The sequence below is a fragment of the Sus scrofa genome, chromosome 9 (assembly GCF_054392235.1).
Source record: "Sus scrofa isolate SSC_HxYL_T2T_F1_AM1 chromosome 9, Sscrofa_HxYL_maternal_Yorkshire_Landrace_v2.0, whole genome shotgun sequence".
Lineage (NCBI taxonomy): Eukaryota > Metazoa > Chordata > Mammalia > Artiodactyla > Suidae > Sus > Sus scrofa.
In genome coordinates, this window is record NC_139391.1 from 113,336,785 (window position 1) to 113,354,618 (window position 17,834).

General features: G+C 36.7%; 1 protein-coding gene across 15 annotated transcripts in view; it reads right to left on the reverse strand.

Annotated features, from left to right (window-relative positions):
• LOC102157670 (uncharacterized) overlaps nt 1-17,834 on the reverse strand; it is a 210,717-nt gene that overhangs the window by 113,166 nt on the left and 79,717 nt on the right. For 13 of the 15 annotated variants that reach the window (XR_014816148.1, XR_014816157.1, XR_014816146.1 and 10 more), the window contains one exon: nt 4,282-4,349. The gene's annotated coding sequence lies outside the window, so the exon portion shown is untranslated. Of the gene's footprint in view, nt 1-4,281; nt 4,350-17,056; nt 17,282-17,834 lie in introns of those variants that run through there. The other 2 variants (XR_014816155.1, XR_014816153.1) reach the window with 1 other exon arrangement.

Below are 17,834 nucleotides of genomic sequence, written 5' to 3' on the forward strand. Positions count from 1 at the left end.
AGAACTTACGTACTTAACAAATTTCCTGTTGCATATTTGTTTGTGTTTTTTTTTTTTTTTTTCTCTTACAAATGTGTCTTGCATCTAGATCTTTATACTAAGGAAATATGATGTGTGCATATTCCCAGAAGTGGAAAATTCTTAGTATGTTTTAAGTTTTCCTCCCTAGTCACCCAGTCTGTTTTCCTTAACAAAGGTATTTTATTCACTTTCCATGGCAGACTTTTCTATGTTAGCCACACAGCATGTTAATGGAAAAAGGCCACAGGAGGAGACTGGCAATATGTTCTTCTTTTGTCCACAATCTCTCTTGAACACTTCTTCTGTCAAATGAGAAAAAATTTCCTCAGATATATGATTTGGCCTTTGGTGATCAAGACAGGGCATTGAGAGAAGATGGATGTGATCTGGAACAGTTGGTCCCACAGGTGCATCTAGAACTATCTCTGTGTTTGATAATAAATCCATTTGAACAGTTATTTTTAGAAAGATTTTGAGAAACCAAAAGTTTATCTCAGATATAGTTTACTTCCTTACAAAGCCAACACTGTAATACTTCTATATATAAAATTTGATATATCAAAACATTGTGATGAGTGCTTTGTACACTATTGTTCTTCTTCAGAAGCGTCTTTCTATTTCTATTCTATCAAAGTCAGCCATTTCCCATGAACAAAACCCAAATGAAATGTCCTGTTTCAAATGCAGACTCAGGTTACATTTCTGGTTTCAATGATTATGCATAAAAAATACATTTTTGGTGACTGAAGCTCTGTAATTTTTAGTGACTAATTATAAAGAAAATATTTACAAAGTTTTAGTCAGTGTCTATGTAGCTTATACACACTGATATCCCCCAGGGTCCATGCTGTGCATGTTCTCATTTTATAATATGATGTTAGTACTGCCTACCTCAAGCATCTAATTTAGAAGCATTCTGCACACAAGAGGAGTCAGCTTGCGGCCAAAATTAGAATGAAGCCAACTTTCCCAATAAATGACTCTTATGGTCATCTCTGATCACAGATTGGATTTGTCTGCATTTGATAGAAGATGAATAGTGTCAACCCTAACAAGTGGGGAGGTGGAATAAGACTTGAAAATCCAGAGAATAGAAAATATTAACATAACAAGAAATTCAGAAACACACATGAACAAGGGTGATGTCGATGGAAATGCAATAAAGATCTGGTATCAGAACAGCTGCCTAGATAAATAATATTCTTTATAGAAAAAAAAATGTTTTCTCTGAATCTTCCTTGTTTTGTTATACCACACCTATGCTCAGGGAAAGTCTGATCAACACTTGTTGACCATTTGTAAATTATGTTCAAATTGGTTTGAGTATGTCCCATTTGTTAGTTATGTTAAAATTGGCTGCATATGTCCCTCTGACAATTACTGCTAGGTCATAGAAGGAAAGAGGAAAGCATAACTAAAACAAAAACCAAAAAACAAAAGTTCAAAAAAGTAAGCTCCTTTTCCACCCTGATTTGGCAGTGCACTGGTGAACAGCTGGAGACATGGTATGCTTGGCTATGGGAGCATCTGGGTCTACAGGGGCACAGCTAGTAGGAGTTCCATCAGGAGGAGTTAGAGGGAAATGAGGACTTTCATTAGGTCATGTCAGTTACCTGAGCAGGCTCTGCAACAGGGAGCTGCTGGTCACATTGCTGATGATGGCAGCTTTGCTTCTAGCTTAGGTAAGCAGCTACTCATGTCAAAGAAAAGGTTGGAAGAGATTTGATGTACAATGTAGGTAGTTGTGCTTGAAGGAGGGAAGTTGTCTCAATGCAGACCTTGTCTCAGGTCCCTGAGTTGAGGGACCCAGGATCAAGCACATGTTGAACCCATTAGTGTGGGAAATCCCAGCTAGCTATGAGACTGGAAGTGGCAGCCCCTATAATTTGACAGGTTAACACCATCCTAGAATTTGCTACTAGACTAGAAAAGGCCGGTTTTATAATTGGTACACAATACCATGTTGGCTCAAGAAAGAAGGTAGTTAAGGTCTGAAAGAAGCAGAAGTAGCAACTAGGTTAAAGCATGAGGGAAGGAATTTGAAATCGACAAGTAATTCAGGCAGTGCTCCTAAAATATGCAATGAACTGCAGTACCAAAACCATCAAGATCTACTGTGTCTTCAATCAGCCTTGATGCCAATTTTGGATCTTGAAATCCCCTGGGATCTCCAGGGAGAGAGTCTTATGCTTAGGTGACCACCTGCAGGAAGTAAGGGTGACTATACTAGAAGTCAGTTCAGCACAGCCTAAGAGAAGAAGCAGGGTGGAAATACACCCATGGAGCTTTAGACAGACCAAAACTAAGGCTGAAACACAGCTTGGAAACAGCACTAGCATCACTGTAGCATTACTTTCTTCAAACTAGGTAAAAATTCTAAACAAAATAATTGCAAACATAATCACAATCTATATAAGAAGGATCATATATCACAACCAAGAAGGTTAATATTTGATAATCAAGAATGTAATTTATCAATTAACAGGAAAAAAGGGAGGAAAAATATAGCTATTTCAATAGAAGCAGAAAAAGCATTTGGTAAAATTCAACACTCATTCATGAAAATGACAGAACACTAAAAACAGAAACATCTTTATCTGATAATAGGCATCTCAAAAGAATACAAATGATATGCGTATAAACAAAAGTAATTTCAAAGTTAGAGGTAAAATATTGAAAGTTTTTATCATGGGGTTGGGAATGGGACATGGATGCTTGCTATCACTACTTACTATCTAGGGCAGGCATCATCAACCCAAATGTCTACAAGGGTCATGGCAATAGAGAGAGGTGGGGTCTATGGAATTTCAAAAAGAATATTCTGCCAAAAATCATTCAAATTAAATTACAAAACAAGACCAAACAAAACCAAGAAAAAAACTAAACAAAAATCACTGGTCCAGCCAAACAAAATATCTGCAGGCCAGATTTAGTCTGCAGTCTGCAGTCTGCAAATTGGTGAACTTGGTTAGGGTTATTTTGGGCCCAGCCTTTGAAGATCCTTTCATACAACCAGCTGATAGAATAGGACACTAAACATCACAACTTAAGTGAAAACAGTAATCAAGTATATTACTATCTGAAGGAGATTCTGTATTTTAACATATGTCAAAGCCTAAGCTAAATTGTATTAATCGGAAAAGAGAGCTGAAAAGGCAAATCACATGATAGAAAGAATAAACAATACTAAGGATATAAATGGAAAGGGAGGCTTGGACTGTGGGGCATCAGAGCAGTGATATAAGGTAATGGTAAAACCACTTGCTTATGAATTATTCCAAGAAATCTCCAGCCACCTCTGACTGAATTTATCACATTGTACAAGTCTACAAGGGAAATGGATAAAAAATGCACTATTGAGTTGACTGTTTCCATCTGTTAAATCCTTTCCTATGCTTTACCATTGGAAGTGCTTTGCATATAATCACCGGTGAAGTCTTTGAACTTGAGTTTTCTCTCCTGATGTCTGTTATCTCCCACAGCAACTAGGAGTGATCCTCTATACCCCAGACTAGTGTACCAGCTTGCTCCTGTGCTCACAGATGCAAACATAGGAAAGCAGAAGGAAGGCTGCCCATTTTGCACAGGAAGAACCATTTCTTGGGTGGTCCATTTTGCACATGTATTAAGAACTAGCGTGACCCAGAATTGCCTCTCTCATTTCTGCAGGGAGAAGATCACGGAATCTTTGGTGCAGTGAATTTCTGAATTTAAACTGACCTTGGCTTTTGTATTTCTTTGGAAAACCTTCTCATAGCTTTGCAAGGGGATGAGCTTTTTGCCTGCTTCCCAGAATGAGGTGGAGATTGCATGCAGATGGCCAAAAGCGTAAACCCAATCTCCTCTGGTGCCTTTGGCACTAGGTGTGGGTTTCCCAGGTCAGCCAGTTAGGCAGATCCAAGAGTTCACCCAGAGTACTTAGAGGAAATCTCCTCAAAGCAAGATGTATGTCAGTGCAGCCTGACAGAATTGACCACCCGTGCAGAAGTCAGTCTGGGCTGTCACCCACATGCCCAGGGCCAGGCTTAGTACATGGATGTAACTGTTTTCAGAAATGCCAGTGTTTGCAGGAGTTCTTGACTGTGCTTGCATTTTTGTTCACAACTCTATGTTTTAGATGATGTGACACTTGGATTCTTCAAGTCGTCTTCAGGCTTTCTTGCCCTTCAGATAACTAAGCCCACATCCAAGAGCCTAAGCAGGTGACATCAGGGACAAAGGGGGAAAATTAAAAGCTATTTTCAACAAACTCCAACTTACCTTTGAACTTCATCCTTATAAACCACCTCCAATTGTCTCCAATTCATTAAGATTCCTTTTGCTTCTTCCTGAAAAAAAAGAGGCATAACAGGAAAAAAAAAGTTTTTCTCTTATTGTAAGTTTTTTCAAGAACAATGCCTGGCAATACTACTTTGGTTAGAGTTTCTGACATGTACAATAGTTTTCAGGAGATTATTACATTCACTATTTTAATTGTTAAGTTGCAGAAACCTTGCCTGGCAATACTACTTTGGTTAGAGTTTCTGACATGTACAATAGTTTTCAGGAGATTATTACATTCACTATTTTAATTGTTAAGTTGCAGAAACCTTGCCTGGGGGTCAGAGTTCACACACATGCTCTACTTGTTAAAACATGACTCAATCTGCAGCTGACCTGTTAGTTGTTCACTATGAATGGTGTCATTTGTATCAGACTACTCTCACTAGAGTGTGCCTTCAAAACAGCTTTAGTTAAAAAGAAATACTGAATTTTTGTTGAAAAATTTAAACTTCTTACATGGGGGCAAATCTAAGCTCAGAGTAGAAAGAAAAGAGACAGATCTGAACAGGGGTAAATGAGATTCATTATGCTGGATATCGTGGACAGAGACTCTGATTTACATGTTAATTAACAAACCTTGTACCTAAGTAGATCATAACTAGCAGGCCCATAATAAATGGATGTTGAATGACTGGGGAAGAGTTTACTTTTGAAATTAAGGTATGTCATTAAAAAAATGCTGAGGGATAGACGTGGCCCAAAATATGGAGTACTGATCCCAACTTTAAAATTCTCATATTAAGTACTTTATTAAATGGAAACACAATGACCTGAAAAACACCACTGGTTTTAAATCACTAAAATTTTCATGGAAAAAAAATATGGCACACCACAGGTTCCATGGGCTTTACCCATCTGGAAGTGTGTATACCTGAAAAGGAGGGAGACTTCACTAGTGAAGACAACCCAACTGTCTTCTAAGAGCCAGGCAGGCATATTGGCAAGACTGGGGACATTAGAAGCACGACAAATATTTTCTAAGCAATAGATACTTATCACACTTCCACTTAGTGATTATTTTGCAGTGGAAAAAAATGTTCATCAGCACAGCACTCTTGCACAATTTTGTCTACGTGATTCAGATTAGACTGACCCCAGCCCCAATCACGCAGGCCTGGAAAACCAGAGCCAATTCAAAGACTTTTAATAATATAATCATAAAAGGGATGTATTTATTTTGCTAGAGTTGTGAATATGATAGAATAAAGACTTGAGTTTTTTCTGTCCATCTTTACCACCAGGTGGGAAGAGTTTTTTAGAGAATGAAAATAAAAATGCAAGAAGCTCAGAAGTGAATACAGTTAGTTTTCTGGTCATATTGTGAGAGCATCTGGATCCAGCTATACCTGACACTGGCCTCTGTACTTTCTGTTTAGTGGAAAACTTTTTAGGTCCATTGTTTTTCTCCAGAATATTTCTCTCTACTGCTTTTTCTCAGTTCTCATCCAACAAGGTAATATTTTCCTTAAGAAAACATGTACAATATATTTTTATAATTTACTAATAAATTATCTATGTCTTTGTTAGGCATCCTTAATGCCCTACTTTAAAAGTATCTTTTCCAAGTAGAAAATTATTTGAGACCTTATCACCTCAACAAAATTTTTAAGAAAAAATCTCAAACATCTCAGAATACTGCATATAGTAATTCAGTGACAGTCTGGTCTAGCTCCTTTCACAAGGCGAAAGAGCTATCCGTAAGAATAAAAAAGATTAACCTGCATATAAAGACAGAGTTTTTCTGAAATAAAACAGTAGTATAGACACAAAAAAATGTGCTTGGCTTATACTCAGCCCCTGTATTTTTAGCCCCTCCCACACAGAGAGTTGGGTCAGGGAAGCTCCATTCTCTCATCTTCCTGAATCCACACTTGTGGCATTTATTTAATTTCTAATTGAAAAGTCACCACTGTCAGTCTGGCAGGCACCTGAGAGAAGCTCAGACCTTTCTTCTTTCCTCAGTGTTATCTTGACAGGTTCCCAGAGGTGAGACTTTCACTTGTCATACCCTGCCTGCCTTTGCACTCTCAACTTCCTTAATTACATCCTTACAACTTGGCTGGTTTATACTCCTAGCACTTGGCTACCAGGATTGGGAGCTACTGGGGATCTATCTACTGTTTGTTATCACATCGTTCCTCTTTATCCCCAAAGCTCTACCATTGGAAAATACGGGTTTAGAAGACAATTCAACTGATATGACTTGCCCATAAAAACTGCCCCCAAAAGGAGTTCCTGCTGTGGCTCAGGGGTAACAAACCTGACTAGTATCCATGAGGATGCAGGTTTGATCCCTGGTCTTGCTCAGTGGGTCAGGGATCTGGTGTTGCCTTGAGCTGTGGTGTAGGTCGCAGACGTGGCTCAGATCCTGTGTTGCTGTGGCTGTGGCATAGGCTGGCAGCTGTAGCTCTGATTCAACCCCTAGCCTGGAAACTTCCATATGCTGCAGGTTTGGCCCTAAAAAGTAAAAGAAAAAAAGATTGCTCCCAATGACCCAACATTGGGTGGTTGGGTCTAAACACAGAATACTCTGGTCCCCTTTCTCTCTTTAAGAATCTTGGCATTTGTCTCAATTCTAGTCAGGCTTGTCCTCATACCAAAAATATTTGAAACAGTCAGATGAGCTACAGAATTAAGCTTCTTGACAAAGGCTTTAAAGCTTAATGGGAGCAAGGTGGCCATACCAGGCAGAATTAAGTGCAGCATATCATAATATAGCTTCCCTTGGCCCCCAGAGCCTATAATCAAGCATCTGCCCATGCAAAGTGGAGTCCAGCCAGATCTCAGAGCTTTGTTTCACAGAGGCAACTGTTCCCATATGTGGCAGATGATTCCTGATTTCTTCGGTTTATTTCAAATCTACATTGGTCTATTTGTCTATTCATGACCCATACTACACTGCCTTAATTATTGTAGCTTTATAATATTTTGGCATCTGAGAATAAGTCCTCTCATCTCATATTTATTCTTCAAAAAAATCATGGCTCTCTTAAGTCCTTCACATTTCCTTGTAAACTTTACAATCAGCTCACCAAATTTTTAAAAATTGTTGAGTTTAGATTGCAGCATTTCATGGACAATTGATATAAGATTGAGTTTTCCAATCCATTTATATTTTATAACATAATTTAGATTTAGATTTTATTTAATATCTCTTAGCGATTGCAATTTTTGTATATAAGTCTAGCAGATTACTAGATATTTAATATTATGATGTAATTATAAAAGCATATGCTAAATTTAATTTCCTGACACTTTCTGATGTATAGAAATTGATTTTATTATTTTTATTTTCCCTTCCTTTATTTCTTTTATTTAATGATTTTTTTCCATTATAGCTGGTTTACAGTGTTCTGTCAGTTTTCTACTATGCAGCAAGGTGACCCAGTCACACATACACATAAACATTCCTTTTTCTCACATTATCATGCTCCGCCATAAGTGACTAGACATAGTTCCCAGTGCTATACAGCAGGATATCATTGCTTATTCATCCAAAGGCAATAGTTTGCATCTATTATTAACCCCAAATTCCCAATCCATCCCACTCCCTCCCCTTCCCCCTAGGCAACCACAAGTCTATTCTCCAAGTCCATGATTTTCTTTTCTGTGGAAAGATTCATTTGTGCCTTATATTAGATTCCAGATATAAGTGATATCATATGGTATCTGTCTTTCTCTTTCTGACTTACTTCACTCAGGATGAAAGTCTCTAGTTCCAACCATGTTGCTGCATATGGCATTTTTGTTCTTTTTATGGCTGAGGAGTATTCCATTGTGATATATACCACATCTTCCTAGTCCAGTCATCTGTCGATGGACATTTGGGTTGTTTCTATGTGTTGGCTATTGTGAATAGTGTTGCAATAAACATACAGGTGCATGTGTATTTTTCAAGGAAAGTTCTGTCTAGATATATGCCAAAGAGTGGGATATCTGGGTCATATGGTAGCTCTATGTATAGTTTTCTAAAGTACCTCCATACTGTTCTCCATACTGGTTGTACCAATTTACATTCCCACCAACAGTGCAGAAGGATTCCCTTTTCTCCACACTCTCTCCAACATTTGTTATTTGTGGACTTATTAATGATGGCCATTCTGACTGGCATGAGGTGGTACACCTCATAGTAATTTTGATGTGCATTTCCCTAATAATCAGTGATGTTGAGCATTTTTGCATGTGCTTGTTAGCCACCTGTATATCTTCTTTGGAGAAATGTCTGTTCAGGTCTTCTGCCCATTCTTCAGTTGGGTTGTTGGTATCTTTGCTGTTGAGTTCTATAAGTTGTTTGAATATTTTAGAGATTAAGCCCTTGTCAGTTGTATCATTTTCAACTATTTTCTCCCATTCTGTAAGTTGTCTTAGAAATTGATTTTAAAATTCTGATTTTTCATACAGAAATCTTGCAAAACACTCTATAAGTTTCATGGTTTAACTGTGAATTATTTAAAAAATTTTAGATATAATCATAATATTTGCAAATAATAGAAGTTTACTTTCAGGAGGTCCCTTTGTGTCCCAGTGAACTTGACTAGTATCCATGAGGATGCAGGTTTGATCCCTGGTTTTGCTCAGTGGGTTAAGGATCCAGTGTTTCTGTGAACTGTGGTATAGGTTGCAAATGTGGCTCAGATCCCACATTGTTGTGGCTGTGGTGCAAGCCAGCAGCTGCAGCTCTGACTCAACCCCTAGCCTGGGAACTTCCGTATGCTGCAGGTGCGGCCCTAAAAAAAAAAAAAATTACTTTTATATTTTCGTTTCAAAACTTTATACAATTTCATGTCTTTTGTGTTGCCTGCTGCATTACTATGAACTTGAGCAACTGTTGAATAGGAGTGATAATATCCTTCCTTGTTCCCAATTTCGAAGGGAATAATCTCATTATCTCATCACTAAATATTTTGTCATTTTGCTTGTTGTAGACATCCATTATTAGATCATTGAATGTCTGTTTTAAACAGGTTTGCTAAGAGCATTTTTTCATCATAAATGAATGTTGAATTTCATCATGTACATTTTCTGCATCTGTCAAGATTATCATGATTTTGCCCTTCAATTAATTACTGCAGCATGTTACAAGGAGTGGATACCACTCAGTGCTGAGGATTAAAAGTTAAAAAGTTCCATTAGGGACAGGGGCTCAATTTTGTCGAGGAAGGTCACATTGTTTACTCTAATAGCAGCTATAAATAAGTACAGATAAATCAGAGCATAGGTTCCTCTTGAGAAGAAGAGATACAAAACCAAAAGCAATGGCATTTTAAAATGTTATGAAAGCAAAATAAAAATAAAAAAATAAAATGTTATTAGAGCCTCAGCATTACTGCAACTCATTAAGCACTTACCACATGCAGTATCTAACTTATCCTCAAAAAACAAAAAAACCAATCACTTCCACTAAAGAAAGAGCAAAGTTAAGCTCATCATGGTTAAATAATATGGCCAATGTTATACAGCTAATAAGTGCAGATGATGGGATTCCAAATGGCTCCAAGCCCAAATTCTTAAGTTTCTTTTGCAGAAGACAGCACAACAGAGTGGGTACGGATTTTAGAGTGTTTAGTTTTAATAAACAATATTTTAAAGTGATATTCTTAGAGATGAAATAAAATCAAAAAGTTGTACTTTCGACCACTTTATAGAGATTATTCATGTGAAGAATTATAAAGTCTAAAATTCTTTTATTCTAGTTACTCTCACATAAGTTTCTTTAAATGAAAGAACTCAATTGTGTGTCTTTAGATCTGTGGGTTGAGCAAAGGGTTGAATGCTTGAATGTCTTGTGGTAAAATGAATTCTTCAGTTCCCTTCTTTCCTTCCTACATGAGAACTCTGAATGTTCTTGCAATGTTCCCTAAGACAGTTATCTGTCACTTTTGACACTAACTACTCTAATACTTTGATGATGTTTTATGATACCATCACATTCTTCCATTTTCCTTCAGCATTTCTGTTCTTTTTTGTAGGTTGTTCCATCCGTCTCTTAAATGTTGATTTTCATGTTCAATTTTTGGAAATCTCATATCTTGGAATCATATCTTACATCTTATCTACCTAGTAGCTCATGCTAGAAAAATAAAAGTAAGTTATTTATACACCATTAATACTTAAGTATGCATACAAAATATCAGTATTATTATCAGTATTTTCTTTTTTTTATTTTATTTTATTTTATTTTTTATTTTATTTTTTTTTATTATTTTCCCACTGTACAGCAAGGGGGTCAGGTCATCCTTAGATGTATACATTGCAGTTACAGTTTTTTCCCCCACCCTTTCTTCTGTTGCGACATGAGTATCTAGACATAGTTCTCAATGCTATTCAGCAGGATCTCCTTATAAATCTATTCTAGGTTGTGTCTGATAAGCCCAAGCTCCCGATCCCTCCCACTCCCTCCCCCTCCCATCAGGCAACCACAAGTCTCTTCTCCAAGTCCATGATTTTCTTTTCTGAGGAGATGTTCATTTGTGCTGGATATTAGATTCCAGTTATAAGTGATATCATATGGTATTTGTCTTTGTCTTTCTGGCTCATTTCACTCAGTATGAGATTCTCTAGTTCCATCCATGTTGCTGCAAATGGCATTATGTCATCCTTTTTTATGGCTGAGTAGTATTCCATTGTGTATATATACCACCTCTTCCGAATCCAATCATCTGTCGATGGACATTTGGATTGTTTCCATGTCCTGGCTATTGTGAATAGGGCTGCAATGAACATGCGGGTGCATGTGTCTCTTCTAAGTAGAGCTTTGTCCGGATAGATGCCCAAGAGTGGGATTGCAGGGTCATATGGAAGTTCTATGTATAGATTTCTCAGGTATCTCCAAACTGTTCTCCATAGTGGCTGTACCAGTTTACATTCCCACCAGCAGTGCAGGAGGGTTCCCTTTTCTCCACAACCCCTCCAGCACTTGTTATTTGTGGATTTATTAATGATGGCCATTCTGACTGGTGTGAGGTGGTATCTCATGGTAGTTTTGATTTGCATTTCTCTTATAATCAGCAATGTTGAGCATTTTTTCATGTGTTTGTTGGCCATCTGTATATCTTCCTTGGAGATATGTCTATTCAGGTCTTTTGCCCATTTTTCCATTGATTGATTGGCTTTTTTGCTGTTGAGTTGTATAAGTTGCTTGTATATTCTAGAGATTAAGCCCTTGTCAGTTGCATCATTTGAAACTATTTTCTCCCATTCTGTAAGTTGTCTTTTTGTTTTCTTTTGGGTTTCCTTTGCTGTGCAAAAGCTTTTCAGTTTGATGAGGTCCCATGGGTTTATTTTTGCTCTAATTTCTATTGCTTTGGGAGACTGCCCTGAGAAAATATTCATGATGTTGATGTCAGAGAGTGTTTTGCCTATGTTTTCTTCTAGGAGTTTGATGGTGTCCTGTCGTATATTTAAGTCTTTCAGCCATTTTGAGTTTATTTTTGTGCATGGTGTCAGGGTGTGTTCTAGTTTCATTGCTTTGCATACAGCTGTCCAGGTTTCCCAGCAATGCTTGCTGAATAGACTTTCCTTTTCCCATTTGATGTTCCTGCCTCCCTTGTCAAAGATTAATTGACCATAGGTGTCAGGGTTTATTTCTGGGTTCTCTATTCTGTTCCATTGGTCTGTCTGTCTGTTTTGATACCAGTACCACACTGTTTTGATGACTGTGGCTTTGTAGTATTTCTTGAAGTCTGGGAGAGTTATGCCCCCTGCTTGGTTTTTGTTTCTCAGGATTGCTTTGGCGATTCTGGGTCTTTTGTGGTTCCATATAAATGTTTGGATTGTTTGTTCTAGTTCTGCGAACAATGTCATGGGTAATTTGATAGGGATTGCATTGAATCTGTAGATTGCTTTGGGTAGGATGGCCATTTTCACAATATTGATTTTTCCAATCCAGGAACATGGAATATCTTTCCATTTCTTTACATCTTCTTTGATTTCTTTGATTAAAGTTTTATAGTTCTCGGCATATAGGTCCTTTACCTCTTTGGTCAGGTGTATTCCGAGGTATTTGATTTTGTGAGGTACAATTTTAAAAGGTATCGTATTTTTGTATTCCTTTTCTAATGTTTCATTGCTGGTATACAGAAATGCAACTGACTTCTGAATGTTAATCTTATATCCTGCCACTTTGCTGAATTTATTAATCAGTTCAAGGAGTTTTGGGGTTGAGTCCTTAGGGTTTTCTAGGTATAGTATCATATCATCTGCATACAGTGACAGTTTGATCTCTTCTCTTCCTATATGGATGCCTTTTATTTCTTTTGTTTGTCTAATTGCTGTGGCTAAGACTTCCAAAACGATGTTGAAGAGCAGTGGTGAGAGTGGGCATCCCTGTCTTGTTCCAGATTTGAGTGAGAAGGCTTTCAGTTTTTCCCCATTGAGGATTATATTTGCTGTGGGTTTATCATAAATGGCTTTGATTATATTCAGGAATGTTCCCTCTATACCCACTTTGGCGAGGGTCTTGATCATGAATGGATGTTGAACTTTGTCAAATGCTTTTTCTGCGTCTATTGAGATGATCATATGATTTTTGACCTTTTTTTTGTTAATGTGGTGTCTGATGCTGATTGATTTGCGTATGTTGAACCATCCTTGTGAACCTGGGATGAACCCAACCTGGTCATGGTGTATAATTTTTTTGATATGTTGTTGGATTTGGTTGGCTAAGATTTTGTTGAGAATTTTTGCATCTATATTCATCAATGATATTGGCCGATAGTTTTCTTTTTTGGTGGTATCTCTGTCTGGTTTTGGAATGAGGGTGATGGTGGCCTCATAGAATGTCTTTGGGAGTATTCCTTCTTCTTCAACCTTTTGAAAGAGTTTAAGGAGGATGGGCACCAATTCCTCTTTATATGTTTGATAGAATTCACCTGTGAAGCCATCTTGTCCTGGACTTTTATTTGTAGGGAGTGATTTTATGACCTCTTCAATTTCATTTCTAGTGATCGGTCTGTTCAGTTGGTCTGTTTCTGCTTGATTCAGTTTTGGCAAGCTGTAAGATTCTAGAAAATTGTCCATTTCTTCCAGATTGTCAAACTTGTTGCCATACAGTTGTTCATAGTATTCTCTTATGGTTTTTTGTATTTCTGCTGTATCCGTTGTGATTTCTCCTTTTTCATTTATAATTTTGGTTATTTGGGTTCTTTCTCTCCTCTTTTTAGTGAGTCTGGCCAGGGGTTTGTCAATTTTGTTCACCTTTTCAAAGAACCAGCTCTTGGTTTTATTAATTTTCTCTATTGTTTTTTGAGTCTCTATTTTATTGATTTCTTCTTTGATCTTTATAATTTCCTTCCTTCTGCTGACTTTAGGACTTTTTTGTTCTTCTTTTTCTAATTCGTTTAGGTGGAGGGTTAAGTTGTCAATTTGGGATCTTTCTTCTTTTTTGAGAAAGGCCTGGATTGCTATAAATTTCCCTCTGAGCACTGCTTTCGCAGCATCCCATAGATTTTGAGAGGTTGTGTCTTCATTATCATTTGTTTCAAGGTAGTTTTTAATTTCCTTCTTGATTTCCTCATTGACCCATTGGTTTTTTAGTAGCATGTTGTTTAGTCTCCATGGAGTAGGTTTTTTCTCTTTGCTTTTCCTATGGTTGATTTCTAATTTCATGGCATTGTGGTCAGAGAAGATACTTGAGATAATTTCTACGCTCCTAAATTTATTGAGATTCGCTTTGTGTCCCAATATGTGGTCGATTCTTGAGAATGTTCCGTGAGCATTTGAGAAGAATGTGTATTCTGCTTTTTTTGGATGTAGTGTCCTGAAGATATCAATTAAGTCTAACTTTTCTATTGTTTCCTTTAGGATCTCTGTTGCTTTATTGGTTTTCTGTCTAGAGGATCTGTCCATTGATGTGAGGGGGGTATTTAGGTCTCCTACTATGATTGTATTCTCATCAATATCTCCCTTTATGTCTGTTAATATTTGTTGTATGTATCTGGGTGTTCCTGTATTTGGGGCATATATGTTGACAATAGTAACATCCTCTCCTTGGATGGATCCCTTAATCATTAAATAGTGTCCTTCTTTGTCTTTCTTTATGCCTTTTGTTTTAAAGTCTATTTTGTCTGATATGAGCGTTGCGACTCCTGCTTTTCTGTCATGTCTATTGGCGTGAAATATTTTTCCCCACCCTTTCACTTTCAATCTATATGTATCTTTTGTCCTAAGGTGAGTTTCTTGTAGGCAGCATATTGAAGGTTTTTGCCTTTTTATCCACTCAGCCACTCTGTGTCTTTTGATTGGGGCATTCAGTCCATTGACATTTAAGGTGATAATTGATAGATGATTATTTATTACCATTTGAACCTCGTGTTCCAGTTGATTCTATGGTTCTCCATGTTTTTTTTTTTTTTTTTTTGGTTGGATGGTCTCCTGTTATTATCTGCTTGAGTATATATTTTTTTTTCATTTTTTGCAAATGCAATATTTGGTTTTGGCTTGTGATTGCCCTGTTTTTTAAGTATGCTAACCCCTTCCCATAAATGTGTGTTTTAGCCTGATGGTCCTGTAAGTTCAAACACTTCATTACTATATTAAAATTAAGAAGAGAGACATACATATAAACAAAAAGGGTTATTTACCTCCTGACATCCCTTGCCCACATTTTATGGTTTTGATGACTCTTTTTTATTTTTTTCTTTTTAATTTTATTTTGTTTGAAGCATGTTCATGATTAAATCTTTATGCTGGCTTATTTGAGTGACTTCTCTCTGATTGCAGTTTCCTCAGTCCTAGTTCTACCTCTTCTTCTTCTTTTTTCTTTCTTTTCTTTTTTCTTCCCTTTCCTTCCTTTCTTTTTGGTTTAGAGAAGCCCATTCAATATTTCCTTTAACCTGGGTTTTGTGTTGCTGTATTCTTTAAGTTTTTGTTTGTTGGGAAAAATTTTTATTTCCCCTTCTATTTTAAATGATATTCTTGCTGGATAGAGTATTCTAGGTTGCATATTTTTTCCTTTGAGCACTTTAAATATCTCTTGCCATTCCCTCCTGGCCTGTAGTGTTTCTGTAGAGAAATCAGCTGATATTCTTATGGGGGTTCCCTTGTAGGTAACATTCTGTTTTTCTCTTGCTGCCTTGAGGATCCTCTCTTTATCACTAACTTTTGCCATTTTTATTATGATGTGTCTTGGTGTGGGTCTGTTTGGGTTCAGTTTGTTTGGGGCCCTCTGTGCTTCTTGTATCTTGAATCCAGTATCCTTTAGATTTGGGAAGTTTCCAGCAATAATTTCTTCAAATATATTTTCCATTCCCTTATCTTTTCCTACTCCTTCTTGAATTCCTATTATGCGTAGATTGGCCCGCTTTATATTATCCCATAGGTCTCTTTATACTCTCACATAAGTTTCTTTAAATGAAAGAACTCAATTGTGTGTCTTTAGATCTGTGGGTTGAGCAAAGGGTTGAATGCTTGAATGTCTTGTGGTAAAATGAATTCTTCAGTTCCCTTCATTCCTTCCTACATGAGAACTCTGAATGTTCTTGCAATGTTCCCTAAGACAGTTATCTGTCACTTTTGACACTAACTACTCTAATACTTTGATGATGTTTTATGATACCATCACATTCTTCCATTTTCCTTCAGCATTTCTGTTCTTTTTTGTAGGTTGTTCCATCCGTCTCTTAAATGTTGATTTTCATATTCAATTTTTGGAAATCTCATATCTTGGAATCATATCTTACATCTTATCTACCTAGTAGCTCATGCTAGAAAAATAAAAGTAAGTTATTTATACACCATTAATACTTAAGTATGCATACAAAATATCAGTATTATTATCAGTATTTTCTTTTTACTAATCAGGCTTGAATTTTAAAAGGCTTTTAAAAAATTAAGACAATATTTTAGAGCAATTTTAGGTTTGTAGCAAAATTGAGGGCAAGGTACAGAGACTCTCATATACTCTTTGCCCCTTCACATGTATAGTCACTTTCATTATCAACATTCCTGACAGATTGGTCCATTTGTTACAATGGATGAGCCTACACTGACAGATACATCATAATCACCCAAAGTCCACAGTTCACATAACGGTCACTCATGGTGTCGAACATTCTATGGATCTGAACAAATGTATAATAACATGTATCCATTATTACAGTAATATGTAGAGTATTTTCACTGCTAAAAATCTTCTGTGCTCATCCCTCCAAGCCTGGTGAGCACTGATCTTTTTACTGTCTCCAGAGTTTTGCTTCTTCCAGCCTTTTCAGATTGGTCTCTTTCACTTAATAATATACATTTAAGGTTCCTCCATGTCTTTTCAAGGCTTGATAGTGCATTTCTCTTTAGTGCTGGATAATATTCCATTGTCTGAATGTACCACATATATTTATCTGTTGACCTGTAGAAAAGTATCTTGATTGTTCCCAATTTTCAACAACTATTTTTAAAAAGCTCCCATTAACATCTGTGTGCAGGTTTTTGGGTGGACGTGAGTTTTCAACTCTTCTGGGTAAATACCAAGAAGTGTGATTACTGGATCCTATGGTAGGAATCTGTTTCGTTTTAAAAGAAACTACCAAACTGCCTATGCCATTTTGCAATCCCAGCAGCAATGAATGAGAGTTCCTGCTGCCTTACATCCTCACCAGAATGTGGTATTATCAATGTTTTGGAAACTGGCCATGGTATCTCATAGTTCTAATTTGCTTTTCCCTGTGACATATGATGTGGAGCATCTTTTCATGTGCTTATTTGCCATCTGTACATGTTCTTTGGTAAGGTGTCTGTAGGTGTCTTTGGCCCATTTTCAAATCAAGTTGTTTGCGCTTTTTTATTGTTGAGTTTTAGTAGTTCTTTGTATATTTCGAATACTAGTCTTTCATCAGATGTATTTTTGGCAAAGATTTTCTCCTAGACTGTGGCTGGTCTTCAGGATTATTTCTTTATAGTTTCATTATGTAGAATTCCAACACTGCAGAAAACATGAAGATGAAAACTACAAACAGAAAAAAAGCTTAAATGTATGAAAAATAATAGTATACATATCCTTAGGGATAATTAAATATGATTTTAGAACATTAAAACATGGAAATGGTAAAGATCAAATAAGAACAATGGTTAACTCTGAGGAGGGAGACAGAAGTAGGATTAGTGAGGAGTGTATAGGGTTTTAAAATTCAGATTAAATATTTTTGATGAAAATTGGTAAAACTTTATATCAAGAATGTTGAATAATGTTCTCTTCCATTATTTTCTGTGTTTGAAATAAAATGTGTTCTATTGTTTGATACCTATGAGGTTGGTGAATCTATTACTTTAGTCTAATCTCTTTTTAGGGTGCAATTCCTTTAGAAAATTCCCTTCCATTCCAAAATTATGGGCATGCTTTTATGATGTTATTTTCACTCCTTTTCTAGGCACATCTTAATTTACAACATGAAACTTCAAATATTTGCTTAAGCAATACCTTTGGATTAGTTCGTTTACAAGGGGAATGTAAACCCATTGCTGCCTTAATGTTTATTGTGTTGAAACAAGTGCTCTCACTT